Source organism: Cygnus atratus, chromosome 10 (genome assembly GCF_013377495.2).
Source record: "Cygnus atratus isolate AKBS03 ecotype Queensland, Australia chromosome 10, CAtr_DNAZoo_HiC_assembly, whole genome shotgun sequence".
NCBI classification, from domain to species: Eukaryota; Metazoa; Chordata; class Aves; order Anseriformes; family Anatidae; genus Cygnus; species Cygnus atratus.
The window spans coordinates 2666315-2672314 of NC_066371.1; the positions used below are offsets into that span (position 1 = coordinate 2666315).

The 6000-nt window shown below is 52.6% G+C and overlaps 1 protein-coding gene across 2 annotated transcripts in view; it reads right to left on the minus strand.

Moving 5' to 3' along the window:
• LOC118248144 (contactin-4) overlaps positions 1 to 4453 on the minus strand; it is a 305713-nt gene extending 301260 nt beyond the window's left edge. Inside the window, exon 1 of one of the 2 annotated variants that reach the window (XM_035546817.2) lies at positions 4288 to 4452. The gene's annotated coding sequence lies outside the window, so the exon portion shown is untranslated. Of the gene's footprint in view, positions 1 to 4287 lie in introns of both variants that reach the window. The other variant, XM_035546819.2, reaches the window with a different exon arrangement.
• Between the last annotated feature and the right edge of the window lie 1547 nt (positions 4454 to 6000).

Here is a 6000-nt window from a genome sequence, read left to right on the forward strand (position 1 = left end):
GAGTCCCACTGAAGCCTGGCTCAAAGCATCTGGAAAAAGCAAGGAGAAAAGATGGTAAAATACCATCGTGGTAAAATTTATTTGTGTTCTGTCTGCACGTCGATGCTCAAACCCCTCACCGTACCACTCCAGTAGCCCTGATGGAGATCTGATTCTGCTCAACTGACTTTTTTTCCCCAAATAAATATGAAGTCATTCCTCAGGAATGTTAAATTTTCAAAAGTCCCACAATGCATTTTAGGAGAGCTTGGTGCTGGAAATATCAAAACATTTATTCATTAATAAAGATGTTTGGCCATATCTGAGATATCTCCAGCCAACTTTCAAGTAACAGAGCATCAGCTGCTGATCAACTGGGAGCTTATGGAAGGATTAACAGAAGAAATAAGTGTTGTAGAAGCACATTTTTGAAACTGATAGTTGTTTAACACAGTTTTAAATAAATCCTTGTAAAGTCAATATAAAAAATATAATAGTTGTAGATTATTTCCTTGAGTCCCCATCACATTTTTTTTTAAGTGGTAAGCGTGTCACTTACCTTACTGAAGTCCACATGCTGATACAGCTATGCTGTGATTAGATATCACGGGGGAAAAAAAATCACATTGCAGAGTCAAAATTTGCTCCTTATGCTTTAACTTCCTAAATATGAATCATGAATATGGATTACAACACTAGATTAATTGTTTTTAAAATGCTTTGACCCTCTTGGTCCTGGAGGTCTGACTTTCAGTGATTTAACTCAGCAATTCAAAGAAAGAAAACTCTTTTTTTTCCTTGCAGTCATGCTGAAACAGATTTTTATCCTACAGATTAAGATAAAAAGTGACTGCTTGTATCTAGGGAAAACCAAAGAATGAAGTTATTTCCCAAGTACAACACATACAGTACTAGAAACACTGTTTGGTGCAGAAAATATTGTTGTCTTAGCTCATAATGAAACACGAACCTTGTTTATGCTAAGACTGTAAGCAGATTTGACACAAGAGTTTTTTATTTTAATATCAGCATTTTGGGTGGATGATTGTAGGGGACAGGGAATAGTGTGTTCTCATGAAACATTAAATTGGGTGGATGGCATCATTATATATTTGCTTTGCTAATAATAAAAAGAATGAATCACTACTGTCATGATATTCATATTTATATTTGATTAACCACTGTAGCAGATAACAGTAAAGATGTGTGCAAGTTTAAATCTTGGCAGCACGCCTGGATTAGAGCTCCGGAGTTGACATTTGTGGATTTCGTGTGATTCATGTTACTTCCCTGGGTTTGTGATTACCTTCCTGTCAGGGGCTGCGCATCACTCATGCAGCAAGCAGCAGACTCACAATTTCTGGATTTGAAGGAAAACTCCCACCTGTTGCACCAAGCCCTGCTTGAAATAAGCCCGTCCTCTGTGTACGAACAGGTCTGAGCGACGGGTCACAAGCAAAATCAAAGGCAGCACGAAAACAGCTTTTACAGGGACATTACCGGGTCATTTTAGGCCACGGACGGAGGTGTGGGAAGAAAACCCAGACTTGCTCTAATCTAGCCTGGCTAAAAATAGAGCTGCGATGATTTATGAACTTTCAAACGCAGCAGAGGACCCGCACGCAGGAGCAGCCTCTCCTGTGGTGCCTGGGCTGGGGGCTGTGGTCGGGGGGAGGATTTGGGGGGGCTGGGGGGAGCTGCCCCGACCCCACCTGTGCAGAGCCCTCTGGGGGCAGCACCGCTCCCAGAAGGGTCCACTTTCGGAGACCACGAGAGAAAGTGAAAAAGCTGTGCTCTGGCTATCCTGGGACTAGCATCCCTCTGGCTCTGCCTCATCTCTACCTCTGGTGCGGGTTTTGTTTGTTTGTTTTTAAATCAAGCCAACTAAGCAGAACTGTCAGACAAAGCCAACTCCCCGATTCAAGGGAAATAAATTACTTGGTGCCAGAATATAAAAAAAATATCCTAAAGTTTTGCATCTTTGGCAAAATTCTACAGGAGCTTGACAACGACACCTGTTTTCATAGGTGTCCCCGACAGGTTAACACAGACACGTATTTTAAATCAAGGCAATGTTAATCCCACAAACTGTAAAGGCTGAGGATCAGATGTGGATATCAAGGAAAAATACTTCTCTGTACAGCAGGAGGTGCGATTTGGGAACCAAGGGGTTCTCTCACCAGCCCCTGGCTGTCTTGCAGTGCCACTGCCTTTGCCTCTGGAACAAACACTCCACAGCTGGTGCTGGAAATTGGTACTCGGGGAAACACACAGTGGAGGGATTAACACTCAAAATGCACCTACGGCCACCACAGGAAGGTCCACAGACCATCCAAGAGGGCTTGTGCCACACCGCTGCCAAAGGGGTCCCTGTGGTCCAGGACAGGGACATGCCAGCATCCGCCACCTCCCGCTGCCCAGGGCACACCAAAGGCACACTGCCCCTCATCTCAACCCACGGGGACCTCGGGCAAGGGGCTGTGGGGCTCCAGACATCACGGATAACGCACCAGGGCACTGGCCATGTACAGTTCAGGTTAGGAAGAAATAGTGTTTCATCCTACTTAGTGTTTGGATGCTAATGGAGAAGTGAGGTAAAGCAAGGTAAGCTTCTCTTCTGCTGTCCTTCGCATCCAGTGCATACAGCTCGTCCGCAGGTAGATCAGAACAAGCTTAAAATTCTGGGAGCAGTGGATGAACTAGAAGAAAGCTCAGCTCCACTGCAGCAGGTACACACGAGGAAATTCCCAAGTCACCCGAGTTTTGCCAGGATCATTTGACTCCAGCTCTCAGCAGGCACACTGTGCTGTACACCTCCAGGCTGGCTAACACCCGGGCAGGAGCTCCCCGGGAGCCCTGGGATGGGTGCTATTTACAATGACACACAAAGCTTTTGGTGTGGCTTCCTGCCAGAGGTTAGTTCACTTGGTGGGAGCTGATGAAAAACCTCCCGAAATCAAGCAAAACCCTGGCAGACGTATTTAGCTCAGCCCAGAAGTGAGCACGGCGAGGAAGAGGTTGCTGCACCCAGCAGAAGCCATTGTCTAAAGCAGGCTGCTCTGGGAAAATTAGCAGTGTGCACACCCCTAAATGAGGCTGTACAGCGAGTAAAAGAGGGATTAGCTGTGTAAAGTAAGTCCTTTTGGTATTAGATTAAAGGGGGGAGGTGACTTTGAAGGATTATTCAAGAGCCATTTAAGCAGTTTTCGGGGACTTACAAACGCAGGGTAAAAAAAAAAAAAAAAAAAAAGCGAGCTCGCCGGGTCCAGCAAAGAAGCCAAATGAGTGTCCTGGCCGGGAAGGCAGCAGCAGGGGCTCCAGGAGGAGGCTGGAGCGGGCTGGCCCCGAGAGCAGCAGCGGGGCCCCGCTTCCCACGGCCGCGTGGGGCGCAGCTGCGGGCGGAGCGGGGCCGGAGCGCGGCGGGGGGCGGCCGGGGATGCTCGGGGCCGCCGGGGGGCACGGGGAGGCTCCGGCACCGGGCGGCCGGGGGCTCGCGGCGGTCCCTGCCCCCGCGGAGCGACCGACCTGCTAGGACGAGGGTCCCGAGCCGCACCACGTAAACAGGGGGATGCGCCAGAGCAAAGACAAAACCCGGCTCCTCTCCACAGCCAAATGTTCCCCGTTTTCCCCGCACCTCGGGGCGCCTAATCAACGTGCTGGCTCTTAATCCTTTGCCCACATTAATCCAGCGAGAGGAAATGAATGCGCTGCTGCAAGACATCAGGCTGCTTTATTAAACCCTCGTCGCAGAAACCAGCCCCTGCTTAGTCTAAAAGGTGATGGATAATTAGTATGTAAGATACAAACTATTTCCACTTGTTATGCAAGCAGCATCGTTTAATTTGTAGTTCAGAGAGCGAGTCACTCCTGTCTGGGATAAATAAAACAACATGCTGCATTATGTTGCTCACGACACGGAAGCAACATCAGCCTGGAGAAAGCAAAAGAAGCGAAAACTCGAGCAGGAGAACGCTGGCTGCATCAAGCAAAAAGTTATGCATGCATTTCTGCCAGCCTGCCAGGGAGCATCCCTCCGGCGGCAGAGCCGCGCACACCCCCCCGGCCCCAGCCCCACGCTCCCCACCGCCGCCCCCAAGCCCCCCCAGGGCCGGCTCTGCCCGACCCCGGCTCTCCTCCCGCATCCCCGCGGAGCATCCCCGGCGGCGGCGCTCCCCGAGCCGCTCGGCATCGCGGGGGCCGCTCCGCACCCCGCGCTCCGCACCCCGCAGCCAGTTCTCTCCTTCATCCCCGATTTCATTTCCACCTCCCCAACCTGCCTCCCTCCTCCCGGCGCAGAGCTGCGCTTACCTGGCCGGGGCGGGGGGCATGCTGGGCTGTGCTGGGCTGTGCTGGGCTGCGCTGGGCTCGGTGGTCGCCGCCTGCCCGCCGTGCGCGGAGCCCCGAGGTGCGCGGCTCCCGCAGCAGCCCCGCGGCCGCAGCATTGAGCGGCAGCGGCCGGGAGCCGGGCAGCTCGGCGCAAACCCCACCTCCCAAACCTGCGCCGTGCACGGGGGGCGGGCGGAGGAGCGGCGGGTGCGCGGCCGCCCTTAACCCTTCTCCCGCCCCGCTCCCCGCAGCACCGCCGCCGGGGCTCGGCCGGGCACCGGGCGGCTCCCCCCGGCCGAGCGCTGCCCGATACACTCCCGGTGCCAGCAGCCGGGGAGCAGAGGGTCCCCCCGGTGCGGTGCTGGGCACCTCACTGCTTCTCCGAGGCTGCCCCCGGTAGCGCTGCCAGCTTTGCCGTGATTGTGCTCACTCTTCCCAAGCTGCCTCCCTCCATCTGCCCAGTCCGCCCTCTCCTCTCATCCCCTCGCTGACCCTCCTCGTCCAAGAAAAGAGAGAGTTTTGGGCAGGGAGCTGAGCCCGCAAGCTCCCACCCGTGCCCCTTGCAGCCCCCTCACCGCCGCTCCACCAGCAGCCGTCCTGCGCTGGGACCTTCCCCAGGGTCGCTGATGGGGGTCTCCACTTGTCACTGCAACGCAAATAATGAGCCACGAGCTGCTTCGAAAGTCAGGGTTCAGGCTTAATGAGCAGAGTGATTTAAAGGCAGAAAGAAAAGCAAAAGTTGTATGCAGAACGGAAGGTGGGACCTACCTTTCGCCCTGTCCTGCAATATCGTATGGGGAAGTGCTCTTAAATGACTGTGCAAAAAGTGCCTTTCGGTGCAAACAGGGTACTCAGCCTTAACTGTGCCTCCCCTGGGTTTTGAGGGATTAAGTGAAACCCTTATTATGTTTAATTATCTCTAGAGTTGCTCTCTGTGCTTGCTGCCTTGCTTTATGGTTTAATAAACTGCACATCGATATAAACTGAATGACAATTAACATTAGTGCAGGTTGGATTCGCGTTTATTGCTGCTCACAGGTTCGCTCTCGACGTGCCTCCGCTCGGAGGTTTCCTTGCCGCCTAGCAGCACCTCTTCATTAGCGCAGCTCCCAGCTCCAAAAGGCGGCTGGAAAACACCCCCAGAAGCTCGGGGGCATGCAGGGACCGCAGGTTCAGCCCCTTGTGCTGACCCGTGGGTCTTGGGCAGCAGCAGGGCTCCTAAGGGAGTGCCTTGCACCAGCCCAGTCCCAAGCAGCCACCCAGTACCACTGCCCCCAGTGCCTTCGGGACGCCTGGCTCCCATATGATGGAGGATGGCCCCAAGAAGAGACCGCTGCATGCAGAGGGGTCAGGAGAGGTGCTGCCTTTCCTTGTCCTGGTGAAGCTCTAACGTCAGATCCAACAGCGAAAGCAGAGTCTGGAGGAACCAGGAGTGTTGTACTTGAGCAGCGTACGAAGGAATCCCACGTGTTATGAAACGTTATATAAATGTTATGTGTTATTTGTGTAATCTCATTCTGATTTATACAATGGTGGAGACTGCTCAGTAATCCAAAATAAATATATTTCAAGTTTAGCTCTGAGTGTTTTCAATCTGGGAGTGCCTGTGTCTCCAAGGTCACCTCATAAATCCTGGCGCTGTGGCACGGTGCTGCCAATCTGTGTGGGGTGTAATAACTCTTGAGGGAAATCAAC